The sequence below is a fragment of the Aulonocara stuartgranti genome, assembly GCF_965226115.1.
Source record: "Aulonocara stuartgranti genome assembly, chromosome: 1".
NCBI lineage: Eukaryota > Metazoa > Chordata > Actinopteri > Cichliformes > Cichlidae > Aulonocara > Aulonocara stuartgranti.
In genome coordinates this window covers 7,459,972-7,473,893 of record NC_138939.1, presented here as the reverse complement: position 1 = coordinate 7,473,893, position 13,922 = coordinate 7,459,972, and the positions used below count along the sequence as shown (strand labels likewise).

Here is a 13,922-nt window from a genome sequence, read left to right as displayed (position 1 = left end):
CATTCCATTAGAAAAATGCAATACAGACTATTGCATTGGGCCATACAAACAAATTTCAGTTTCTAAGTTTAAAAATTCATTCAGATACATGGCAAAGTGATGCCAAACCATTATCGTTTGTGTGTCTCCCAGAGCAGGCGGTGTCAAACACACTGGAAACCACTGGATGCAGTCATCCTTCAAATCATTTGCATGTATTACTGTTACTAAACGCATTACTATTCCTGTTCTGTTAAAGTACTTTTTTTTTTGGATCTATCCAAATGATTAAATGATTTTTAAGCACAAGGCATTTTTCTGGGGAGCTGTGCACTAGCTGCCCCTAATTTGACTTAACACCGGTAACATTTCCTTGATTATCTTAATATTTGAGTTTTAGTCTTGTGATTTCAGCTTTAATTTTGAAAGAAAAAAAAACTACTGTTTCTTCTGGATGTAACTTTTCACATTTATTCCGAGATTTTGACTTTATTCTCAAAGCAATATTTCAGCTCCACCCATATGTTTTATTTTCATAGCTATCACAATTTCAACTTTATTCTCAAAATAAAAATGAAAAGTCCTTCTCATATATTCCTTTCTCATTTATGACACAGACTTTCACGTAGTTTTCATTTTCAAGTTTTCCGAAGTAACTTTGAATGTGTTTTCATTCAGTGATCTAGTTATTAGTTCGGTGGTATGCGGTCCATGACACCTTGGTCCTAGTAGCGTGCAGGGTTCGTGTTCCTTTATTGTGAAAAGCACAGACGGGATGTTAATCTGATCTTTCCAGCTTCCTCCGCTTTTTCATTTCGACTCTGGGGACCGACCACGATACTTTTTCACAAACCCGGACAGTGACCGTTTCACAATATTAGTTCCCTCTCGAAGTAATTTTTGGGAAATCACTAAAGTTACTCAAGCCCCCCCTCACGAGTTTACACTGACTTCCTCTTGTCTGAAAGTCTACTCCATGAAAAACAAACCACTGAGCTTTTAATAGTCCTCGTGCTGACTCCTCCCCATTGAGTTGTCCTGGGAAACACTAACAACTCTGAGAAAGTCAGTCTTGTTCCTTGAAGAGAACACTTTTGGTTTGAAAACCTGATCGCTGCGCAACTTTTCACTCCTTTTTTGAACATCCAAATACTGCGAGTTCACCAACAGGAGGATTATTATGTGTTCAGAACATTCCTTTTCATCTTCTTCACGCTGAGCTTCAAGTGCTGAAGGTAAGAGGACTCCTTTATGTAAACCCGTTATCAGCTGTACTATGAATGGAGCCCGGCGTGGCTTTGTACGTATCGGGGTTGTTTTACAGTGAAAGAAGTTGTTAAATGGCTGCTGGGTGGGTTTATTAACATGTTGCTTGGTAGCCATGACATCTTCACTTAGAGCCTGTGGGGCCAAAAGCTAGAGCTTCTCACGTTTCTGCTAGCTTTAAAACGACGAAGACCAACATAGACGTGTAAAATGATACTGTTCAAAAGAAGCTAAAGTTTAGGAGGTAAAGAAGAAATGCTTGTGACTTATGCAAGTACGCTTATATCACCACTCCGAAAGCTCTCATACTAGCATTAAATGTTGTGCTCATTAGATAATAGTATTTAGGATTGTATTATTTAAGGAGCCCTATTATTCTTTATATGTTAATTCTACTAAAGTAGCTTTGCATGATTTCAACTAACCCTTATCTTATACTAGGCCCCTCATTTCCACCACCCAGCTCGCTGACCTTCTTTTACCATGATTTCAGGCTGTTTTGTGCTTTGTGCAGTGTATAACCCCCACCAAGAGAATTTTAAACCAAATGTTCCTGGTGTTTGGGCTTGGTTAAAAAAGTCTTCAGGTGTATGTAGTTTAAATAGATCAAGTCATAAAATAGTCAAAGAGTAACTTTGCATGATTCAGAGTTCAAAGTAATCATTATTTATCTCATACTTGGCCTCAGTGTAGCTCTTTGGTTCCTGCGTTGCCAGAAAAGAAGCTGTTTTCCCTTCTTCTACAAGTTTTTTGTAGAAGAACTTGTAGAAGAAGTCTAAAAGCAAACAGAAAGTCTAAAAGCAGGTGGGTGGGTCTGCTACCTGCTTGAGTCATTTAAAAATTAAGATATATCTCTCATCTCTTGCATCTGAGATGAATATTTTAAAAAGATCCCTTCTTGTTGACATGATACAGTTTTAAGGGTAGAAAAACTGTCAGAAATCAGGCATTTAAAGCTTTTTATTGGCACATAGAGATTACTTGAATATACGTGCAATGTTTAAAATAAAAACATCCACCAATGTGCCACACTAATGCCACACAGCATGGTGGTAAGCACTGTTGCCTCATAGAAGAAGGTTCTGAGTTTGTATCCACCATCTAGTGACCGTCTTCTCCTCATGGGTTCTCTTTGGGTACTCTGGCTTCTTCCGACAGTCCAAAAACCTGGTAGTGATGTTAGTTCAATTGGTGATTCTAAACTGCCAAAAGGTGTGAATGTGAGTAAAAATGGTTGTCTGTATCTCTATTTTAGTACAGTGACATAATGGCAACCTGTCCAAGGTGTACCCTGGCTCTTGCCCTTTTTGCAGCTTGGCTAAGTAGCATATCCCACTGCAACCCTGAACTGGATAAGTGCAATAAGATAGATAGATTGAAAGTAGTTATTAAATTTAAATGGTTATTTGATATGTGGCAATAAGAAAATGAATCTATCTATCTATCTATCTATCTATCTATCTATCTATCTATCTATCTATCTATCTATCTATCTATCTATCTATCTATCTGTGTGTGTGTGTGTGTGTGTGTGTGTGTGTGTGTGTGTGTGTGTGTGCGGGAATGATGGGAAATGATGTCATTACATAGTTTGTTTAGCATAGCATATTCTCCATTGTTTACAATAATCTCAGCACTGTCGTAAAAAAGGAAGGTGAGTGTGAGTAACCATTCTCTGGTTCAAAGTACCATAGAGGAGAACAACCTGATTGCTTCGAGCTGATAGGAGGCCAGTCGTAAGCACCTGGATGAATGTGTGCCATGAAAATTAAGGTAGCTCTGGTAAGGTGTATCTATGTGCAAATGTAAAAAGAATCTGAAATGGATACATCCTCAACAGTGATGTCATAGTTGGTTCTCAAAAAAAGGCCTGGAATTTAATTTAATAATTAGCTATATTTACATATATATATATGTCATTCTGAGAGAAATAAAATTGATTTGTATGATTACTTATTTTCAAATGATTGACCTTTACCACTCTTAAGGATTTAATGAGGAACACTCAGATTACCCAGTTGTTATCAGAGTTTTTTATCGGCTCAAAGTTGGTCTTTTGAAGTGATTACACCTATTTTGGCTGTTTATTAAATTAAATGATCAAAATTTATATTAAATTATGTTAATTATTAAATTAATAAAATGATCTATAACCAAAAATAAATCAACTGGTTTCATTAAAAAAAAAATTGTCGGATCTTTGGCACTATTTTTCTTTTGTTTTTTGTATGAAGCCGAAACCCTGGTAACTGTCAATAATTATACTGACTCTGCCTCTAATAACCCCCCACAAGCACAAAAACAAATTAAAGTCATTGTTGGGTTGGGCAGATACTTAAAATCTTTCCGGGTTATTTTTTTCCTCATTAAGGAAGCCTACTTCCAAGAGCTGATTTTACTTCCTGGTTTGTTGGGAAGGTCTGCACACATGTAAGCAAAAGCAGTGGCCTACTAATTCACTTACACCCGCTTGACCTCACCCATTTGAACATGTTCAAAGGGCGAGGCACCAAGGCATGGCTGCTTTCTGGGTTCCCATGTTGTAACACACCCATAGCTTCGCTCTGAAGTCACAACACAAGCCTCATCTTCTTCACTTCCTGGTTAATTTGAGTTTATCCCACTTGCCTGGGTACAAGCAGTGAAGCCGATCAGTGGCTTGTTTAAAGAGAATCTTCTTATTCTCTTAAAAAGAGTCGGGTGCTAAATGTTTTACATTTTTCCAGTGTCTTTGAGGATTATCTCTGGTCTCAACATCAACACTAATCTGACAAGTGATTCTACGCTTTCTTAATACTCACGCTATCACCCAGTCTATAATAATGTTGGATCCTTGGATTCCACACTAGTGTTTCATCTTTAAATAAGCCCTAGTAATGGCAAGAGTAAAAGTGAGAACAGGTGACACTGCTCACATTTGTTGTCACTCCCTCATGACCCTGGTAATCTGACTTGTTTACAGAGATTTCCTGCTGTCATTGTTGACTTGGTAGAACTGGCTCTGTTATCTATCAAGCAGCCCACTCATCTATTTTGTATCGCTCCATGCATGCCTTTGACTGTGCAATTGTCCTGTAAAAATGAGTCGGCGCCAATGAATGTAGGCCAAGTATCCATCATCCCCATATTATATTCTTTGACCAAGACAGAAAGAAGGAAATGGACCTGTTGCCACTTCCTTCTTGAAACCTCTTACACAGTGGGTGTGTCACATTTGCAGTAACACTTCACCTAGTTGATATGAACTTTTATGTTGCAAAAGGAAATTTCCAAGTTGATAAATATGAAGCAGATATATTGTAGAGATGTGAGATTGCAGTGCCTTAATTATTAGTACTTTGACAGCGAGTACAGAATAGCTTTATAAAGACTTCGAATCAGCCCTGCAAACTCACCTAGTTCATTAACTTAACACTTCTATACTTCAAATGTGCTTTGTACTTGTGTAATGTGTCAATGTGTTTGAATAATGTTAAACTGTTTTCTCAGTGTTTGAGCAGTTGCTTATCCTGTCAGGTGTTGGTCAAAGAAGTTTTCAGTTGCAGTAATTCAAAATCATCCAAATTTTCACGACTGTTTGTGAATTTAATGGGAACCTGTTCATTTTCATCTTCCATATTGGTCTTTTTGAGGACACTCCTAGATAAGCTTTGTATGTTTTGCCATTTAAAATAATCCTTATTTCACTAATATTGGGCCTTGGTGTGGCCTCAGTTCTTCCACTGTATGAAGTAAGCAATTGCGGCCTCTCTCCCTTTAAACTAGCTTTGAACAGCAGGTCAGTTTAGCTTTGTGCACACATCCAGAGCTTTTTGACTGAAATGACTGGTAAGGATATTTGCTCTCATACATATTTGCTGTCATACAACTTTAAGAGTGGGGAAAAAAAACTATCTGAAACGTTGAGTGGAGTATGAAGCCTGAGCTTTTGGTGCAGAGATTACTTTGACAAACAGTTTCTTTATTATTTGAAACTTTGGGCATATTTTTAATGGGCATCTATAAATTTAAGAGAAAGCATAATAAGTCTCATTTAATATTTTACAAACATGTTTTTTTTTACTTTCTTTTGAAGTTTTAGATGTGAAGATCAGCGTGAAATTCAAACCACTAACTTGAGATTTGCAAACCAGAATGAAATGTTAATATCGTGATTTTGTTAGAGTGGCACTTACTGGATATGTCGTCTTTTAAAAATGGTCTCACACCATGTATTATATCCATCTTCAGATGATGGTATTAACAAACATGACAGAAAGTGAGCGCAACATTAAACCGAGCTGCAGCTGAGCTCTTTCACCAGTACACATCATTCCACGTTTTTTTTCCATAACACACAAGCTATCAGGAGAGGACTGTGCAACTTTTCCACTAAACAAAAGCTTATTACTTTACTCTCTGCAGCTTTCCCTGCAAAATTCAGGTTTATTTCTTAGGACGTCCTAGTTAGCGATATATGTTTAGCTCCGTTATGAGAGACAAATGAAAGAGGAGTTGGCCTCCCATTTTGAGTACTGTAAATTTCCATGAGGATCCTGCTGGCTCCAAGCAGAACCCCGTCAATTTCTCATCTTTACAAACCCCCTAATTTAATGATGATGGAGGATACGCACAGTGTGGGCCTTGTAATTACACTGTATTTGCTATAGAATGGAAGCATTAGAGGAAGTCTTACAGGTACTAGTTCATCATGTAGTGCTGTCTCAGGGATAAGTTTTGGTATGCCTGGGAGGGCGACTGCTGAATTCCCCACTGATATTCACAATAAAGCCTTGACTTAGTTTTTGTTAAGGCTGGAATCGCTGGAATCCTCTCAGCACGCCAAACAGCAGCCGCACTCATTGTTCCAAAACAGCAGCTATTTCCACAGCTTGTCCAAACTTTGTGCCCTGGAGCAGAGTTTATTTTCTTCTGGAAATTATTGAGAACGCTTTGATGTTAATTGTTAATGTGCCTATGTTGATATCAAAATTTGACATCATGAAAAGTACCAGCTTTGTGACAAAATGCTAACTTTGATTTCTTAATGTTTGCTTATGATGAATTATTTACAACCCTCTCTCTGTTACCAACATGTGCAGCAGGATTTTATAATCCTGTAAACAAGTATAACCGTAGCAGTTTCTCCATTTGCATGCATTCTGCTAAACCCTCTGTTATTTACTTGTGTTTGATCAGATTAGCTCTTTTTAATGACACAGATGTCAGATAATTTAAATCACCTTGGGAATTGGTTAGAATAGCCTTTTATTAAAAACCTAATAATAAATATAACTCTGGGAATTTCTTTATTGAACAGAAATAAGCCTTTTTGTGCCAACACAACGGGAAGACAAACAGAACAAACAGAAGACAACATACAAAAACTGGATTGCCTAGATGGATGAGGAACAGCTTGAATATTTACTAGCGGATTTAAAGGCATCTGGAGGAGGTCTTGTGTTTACATAGTGAAATCTGATTTCAGTATGCAGGTGATGTTTGGGAGCCGTACTTGAGAAACAAAGGTGTGCAAGATAGTCAAAAGGTTATGATGATCCTCAACTTCTGCTAATTTACTTGATTTACTTAAACTAGCTAACAGATTATAAAGCCTGCCAGGATACAAACCAACTAGCATCTTCTAACCAGAAGTCATGAGATATATCTCTACAACACTTCTTTCTGAATGTTGGTCCGCTGCTTTTTTTCTACCTCACAGTTAACATGTAGAAGGATAAATTGCAGCAGTGTTACATGTGTTTTATTCTGAAAGTTCTGTCGCTGCTAAACCAGTCCTGTGTCGTGTCTCCTTTGTGCTACTGTCGCACTGGAGAAAACGGTAGTTGAAGAATGAGGCACGACCAAAATTATTGACCGTATTCAGTAAACTTGTGATCTTGTTTCCTTTGAAGTACTTGATTCGAAAATAGGGAACAGGTCTGCGACCGCTCACGCTCAGTCGCCGTCTTCAAAGTGATTTTGGTGCATCTAGATGGAGGTAAAGTGGCAATAAGACGAAGTCTTAGTCAGCTATTGATTTGCAATTGAATGGGATCAAATTGGCAATTACATGTAATCTGTTGGTTGTAATATGGTGATAAATGATGAATATGTGAAAATTGGAAGTCTGACATGGAAATTCACATGTACTACATAGACTTACATAAGTTTTAAAACATAAATTCGCTTGGCAAATGTGCGTTTATATAGGAACGTAACCAGAATGCAGTCATTCTCGTCTCAAGCAGGTTGCCATCGTATGACTGACTAGCTAATTGGCAGATTAGCTAATTCAGTGTTGTTGCACAGTCCTGTCATCCTTCTGTAAGTGGACTTGAGTTTTAGGGCCAGTCCAATCAGAGCTGGTTCATGTGTCCTTCAAGCGGCTGAAAAATGAATGTTTTGTGAAAATTCTATTATTTTGTTCGTTTTTTAGTCAGTTAGCACTAAATTGCAGATACATTTCAATCGTACAGTTTATTGATGCAGGTTGCTAACCTAGCTCACTAGCATTAGCTAATAACTAGGAACGCCACCCTCTTGTCTAAGTTTGGTTTCTTGTAGTTTAATAACCAAATTCAGGTGCTGAGAAAAAAATAGAAGAGGTCACGGTGGCTGCCTCCAACTTTTATACAGTCCATAGTTTCTGTAGATGGATCTGGATGATACTGAGGTTTTCCACACAAAAACCTGACCAGCATACAAGGAGGGGGAAAAAGATGGAACAGTGTGGGGGTAGATGGTGTCTGTACCTAGAAAATAAAAATACCCTGTAGCTGAATTGGGCTGCAGCTAATGATTATTTTTGTTTTTGAATATGTTGTGACTTAAATAGTTATATTTTGTAAAAATGTAAAATCTGTTCAACAGTGAAAGCTCCCCCCCAAATTTTCTGTAATTTTTTTAAAACGATTGAAAAACTAAATATTCTTATATGTGAGAACCTGGGACCAATTGACTTGTTTTGAACCAAACTTAGCAGATAAATCAAGTCATAAACCATTTTTCTGATGAATGCACACTTGATTTATAAATGTGACTGCAGGACTTTTAATGTACCAAGCCACTGTTGCCATTGATTACTTCTGATTACTTTTCCACCAGATGAAATCAGTTACAGTGTGTTTACTATCTATTCTTTTTTGGTTCAATATCAGGATTTACATTAATATATAAAAATCATCACAACATTTAAGTGATCTGAATTCCCAAACATGTTGCCATAAGTAGAACCTGTGTATCTGCACATGCTCAAAACTGCAGCATTGCTAAAAAAAAAGAGTACACTTGCAGTTATGCCACTGCAGTTGCGGCATACACCTGACCTGTAGTCTATTGGCTCCGCCTGTGCCCTGTGACATCAGGGCTTTGATCAGCGTACTGTCTGTGTTAGCACAAAGCCATATTTAGCTCAGTGTAATCAGTGTGGTGAGAGCTTGCATGCCTACTGAGAATACCTGCCTAGTATAAACACACCTGCTCTCTCTGATGGACTTAAAATTAATTTAATGATCACCTGAAGGAGTCTGCTCACAGCCGGTGTCGTCAAATAAACTGTGGGTAAGGTTTCCATTGATGCCTTCATGTGCGTCTTAGTTGGCTGAGACAAAAGCTTTGAAAGTTGATTCTCAGTGTGATGTGACAGAATTATAAGAGCAATTCAACAAGCAGCTTTTATGTTGTAGGCGGTGATGACGACTAAATAAAAGCATTGCCATGTGTGAAGCGGCACACTGAATTTGCAGGTTGTCTTTCTCGTGTTTGTTTTGATGCAATTCCCTGGGGCAAAGTCTGTGATGCACCTAGCAATGTCTGCCTCACTGATAATGTGTTCAATAACAACTAATATGACCGCTGTTAAAGTTGTAATTGGGCTCTCCTCATGGGAATTTACATATTTATCTCAACACACGTTTCCTTGAAAGCCATTTTTAAAGCTGCAAATTAATACATTCTATAGGGCATCATTAAACTGGTAGGAATACTGTGAAAGATGTGCTTTGAGACAGAATATGGAAGCTTCACTTCTTTATTTTCCAAAATCTTCCTGTAATTGGTGAAAACAGGGTTCTGACGGCTTTCTCATTCATATTATTGTTCTAAATTTTTTACTCTTCAGTTTCTTTTTTAGTTGTCTCCTGTTTGATCACATGGCAGGCATGATCCGTTTTGGGGTGGATGTCATTTATTTCTCATAATGCAACTTAAAAGTGTCTTGTGTAGAAACTTGCATGCCCCACTGGGAATTCAGTTCCCCAAACAAACTGTAGATTCCTATTTTAAAACCATTTCTAAAGAAGTGGTGAAAAGGTTGACAGCTACTTGTTATCTGAATTGTGGAACTCACCGAAATGATCCAAGAGAGGTCAGGAGTGTAAACACACACAAACACATGCATATTTGGGAGCAATTTAGAGGGTCTGATTGACAGAACTTGCATGTCTTAACTTGACTGAGAGAGTACCAAACCTTAGGTTCAGGCCAATACTGTCTAATGCTAACACTAACCAAAAAGCTGCTGTGCTATCAAAGAATTAAGTATTTACATACATTAATTTCACATGTAACTTTGGTACTTCATGTAGCAGTTACCTAACAATGTGCATCAGTCTCGCTGTAGACGTAATATTAATCTGATCATGCCTGCTGTGAAGCTGGGGTTAGCGTTGCTCAGGATTCTCTTGGCTAAACCTCTTACCTCCCAAATGAGACTAACCAGCACTTTCCTTTTCTAAAACTTTGCTGTCTCCCCATCTTTCTGTGTGCTTTTTGCCCTCTGTTTTGTACTCCGTAGTAGTTCGTTTTGTAACTAACACTGTGGTCCCATGAAATGTCAGATGATCATTTTGAGAGATTTTGTGCAATGCTCACCCATCGCCTGCCAGTGAATGGATTGTACATTTGGAATCCTGCTGAATTTATTGCATAAAAGCTTTCTTGTTCATTTTCAACAGATTTTTTTCATGTAGTCCTGAGAGAATTTAAACTTCCTAATAAATATAAATCATCTAGGTGTCAGGGAAGAATCAAATAGACAGATTTTCCATCGTGTGGAAACAGAAGGGAAGGGATGGCTTTAAACCTAAGGAGGAGAGTTGGTGAAGGCCTGGGCCCTGATTACAGGCTGGCCCCCAGTGTGCCTCACAATAAGATAATGCTATCTGGGCTCACAGGTATTTGGTTTCAGTGGAGAGGGTAATAACTGTCACCACGCACTGAGGAGACCTTTCATACCCCGGCCTTGTGTTGTCAGCCAGCATTTGTGTGCTGTCTCTGGACAGAGGCAGCTTTTGTGAGGCAGGGTGAGGTCGCGTCACCACCGCGGTCTCATATCTGTTCATAGAGACAATAGCCCGGTTTGATTAAATCAAACAGCCGTGACTACCTAAGTGGTAGTCAACATGGTGTGTCGAAGTAACTGTGGTGGGGTTGTTGAGGAGGTGACGTTGCCCTGACTAATTTAGCAGTGCTTCAGAGGAGCAGGGCTGATAGTGAACCGTAAAAAGAACCAGACAAGGGTGCAGCGTAAAGCAGGTGCTCTCTCTCAGCAATGGTCATGTTGTAGCAGTAGGTGAGTAACTAGCGGTTAACCAGGGAGAGAGAATGTGAGAGGTTAAACAAACCTCTGGGTTAAACATCAAACCCAGCTGAGCCATACAGCGCTTTAATCCTCCTCCAGTGTGGCACAGCTCTATTCATGCAGCAAACTCTCAACGGGCCCAAATGTACCAGTGAATTCTTCATGAATTTGACTGATATCATCGTCTAGAGTTTTAGAGGCCTTGTGAGTCAGATATTGTTCATGTTTGGAATGAAACATTTATTTGGACAAACTGCTTGAACTCCTTCATCCTTAAAAGGCCTAGTATTTAAACAGCAACTTTAACATGTAAACTCTGATTCAATATTCATTCAGAGCACGTTCATTTCTAAGTCTTAACAAAGCATTTGACGTGGGGATCAAGGACATTTAATGCCTGTGTTTCGTGAGACTTTAAAACCAGCCTGAAAGCTGTCTCCCTGGCACTCTTGTATGCCATTTGGTGGAGGCTTTCTTTCAAAGCCTCTTACTGTACCTTGAGGCCTTACACTAAAGCAAGCGTGACTTGAGCTGTGAACCTGTAAACTTTCTCCTAGTGTCAGTGATCTTAGTTTGCCTCGCAAAAATCCCAAGTATCACATACCTGAACCGATGACTTGGTGGTGCTAGTTTCAGTCATTATGCAAATGTACTGTTTATAAGATTGGGGAAACCTGCATTCAGCTGAGAACGAAGAAGTCACTTGGATGAGTGACGAAATGTTTCTCCCCACTGAGAACGCTACGTCCAGATGAACAGAATGAACCTTTTGGGATCTCCTTACCCGGATGATTTAGCATGCATCGAGACAAAAATCCCAGGTAGATGCTTTTAAGGGATGGTTTCTGTGTTTTAAAACTATATATATATATATATATATATATATATATATATATATATATATATATATATATATATATATATATATATATATATATATATATATATATATATATATATATACACACACATATATATATATATATATATATATATATATGTGTGTGTGTGTGTGTGTGTGTGTGTAAAGCAAAAAACACCAAAAGGGCAGAAAGGATAAAGTATCCAGGCCAGGTTGTCCTCATCTCCTTTGTATTATAGGTGAGGCACAAACTCATTTTTGCCCCTCCCTGAGACTTTTCTATGTTGTCATCATGGAACCTGGGTGTTGGGTGACACCTCAGGTCTATATTGGGCTTCTGTCCCTCTTTAGAGTACCTCCATGTCCTTGATGGCAGCTCCCTCTGCACAGCCATATTCAAAAAGCTGTGTGAAGAAGCAGCCGCAGGTAACTATTGCCCCTTTAACAAGGATCCTCATTGACATTCTTCAAGTTAATTAATGGCCAATGGGAGGTTTTTGGCCTAGAAAGGCTGCTGTATGAAGCTTTAAGGCTATTAAATGCTAATGCAAAGGTATACATGTCTGTCATGTCCAGTGGTCTGACCTGTTTTCTGCACCAGAGTGTGCATGTTGGTGTTTTGGGATTAGTATCCAGGAAAGGTTTGTTGTGTCTTTTGCATTTTGTAACATCACAGGTAAAGATACAGACTCAGGAAGAGGCCAATACAACCAAATTTGATCTGCTTAATGACATTTGTTAAACGAGGCAGCATTTGCTAAATATTTCGAAATAAGTGGTTTTAAGAGGCAAACCGCTTCTCTTCAAGCCTGCTGGCTTTGATGATGCTTTAAATGTTGACCATAATTCTTTAAAAGTCACTACAATTAAAAACATTAATAAAATCTCATACAAACTTTTTTCTTTTTTTGTCCAGTGAATACAGCAGCACTGTAAACATGTTCTGAACTTTATGTCTAATTCAGTTTTATGAATAAGATTATAGGTCATTAAACTGAGGTGGGATAATAACTCTATAAATGATGAGCAGTGCTTCTCTGAGAATGGGCACGTAGATCATACTTGTGGGGTGGGGCTAGGTCAACGCCTTAGGATAATCCATGAAACCATAATGTCTTTATTTCCTGAAGCGTTTTGTTTTTGAAATGCTCTGCCAGTGTTGATACAGCCTTTGGCCGATATATTCTTGTAGTCCTACAGGAATTCTCAGAGAGAGATGGAAAAGATTGTATTTATGATTGCATTTAGCTCTACTTTTGACCCGCACATTTCAGAAGGTGCAACTTTAATTTCAAAGATAAACTGTCTCTGTTTCTGGTTTTTTGCTTCACTTTCATTTCCTGTTGGCAACTAGTTGGTGAGTTTTTGTAGACAACTTAGCCTTACATGCAAACTGCAGGTAACCATAGTGATCTGCTAGTCATAAAAGTAATTGCTAAGAGATTGTTGGTGTAGCACTGTCAGTAAATCATTCAGTCAGCGAGGAATACATATTTTTGCCTAGTGGGGTCATCAACATTCCCTAGGCCTGTGTCAATGGGCTTTTACATGTTTCTACATGTTCATCCAATCAATAGTAATCTCAGGCATTTTGAAACAACCAAAAAAAATCCTTTAAAAATCTTGAAATATAAAGATTAAAAATGTAAAGGTTGCACATACATGCATGCTTGTTTCTACTTTGATCCAGGACCAACTAAAGCACAATAAAAAGTAGCATGTTATAATTTCTTCCACATATTCTTTTCTATTCACTACCCTAGCTGACCACTGCATTATGTAGACATGTCTACAAAGCTCTGCACAGCACCTGTGGACTACCAACATAATGCCACTCCAGGTTAAAGTACAGAGTAAAACCAAGAGAAATAAAAAAGATAACAGCTTGATTATTTCACAACTTTGCACCTTGGGTTTGTGTAGTTCTACTCTTTGTTATTCCAGGTTTTTGAACATGTGTCAGAATGCATCTCAATAACTAGACACTATAACAACTTCCTTCTCTGTCGGAAGCTCTTCTGGGATACTGAGTCATGATTGTTTGAGCCAGATGTAGTTGATGTGATGATGCAGGCCGGGATGTCCAAAGATGACATTAAAATTAAACTAGTCATTTTGTGATATTTACCTTTTTTGGCTACATTTTTCCTCAGGGAGAATCACTTGTATGGCAGCCCCGTAAGAATGAGGCTCTTATCAGCTAATAAACAGTCATTATGTGTCTTGTGCACATGGCTATGTTAGGGAATCCTC

The 13,922-nt window shown here is 38.3% G+C and overlaps 1 protein-coding gene across 5 annotated transcripts in view; it reads left to right on the top strand.

Moving 5' to 3' along the window:
* Positions 1-721: 721 nt before the first annotated feature.
* Positions 722-13,922, top strand: part of LOC309708453 (A-kinase anchoring protein 13) — a 121,772-nt gene continuing 108,571 nt past the window's right edge. For 3 of the 5 annotated variants that reach the window (XM_082536507.1, XM_082536508.1, XM_082536504.1), the window contains exon 1: positions 723-1,214. The gene's annotated coding sequence lies outside the window, so the exon portion shown is untranslated. Of the gene's footprint in view, positions 1,215-8,683; positions 8,788-13,922 lie in introns of those variants that run through there. The other 2 variants (XM_082536506.1, XM_082536505.1) reach the window with 2 other exon arrangements.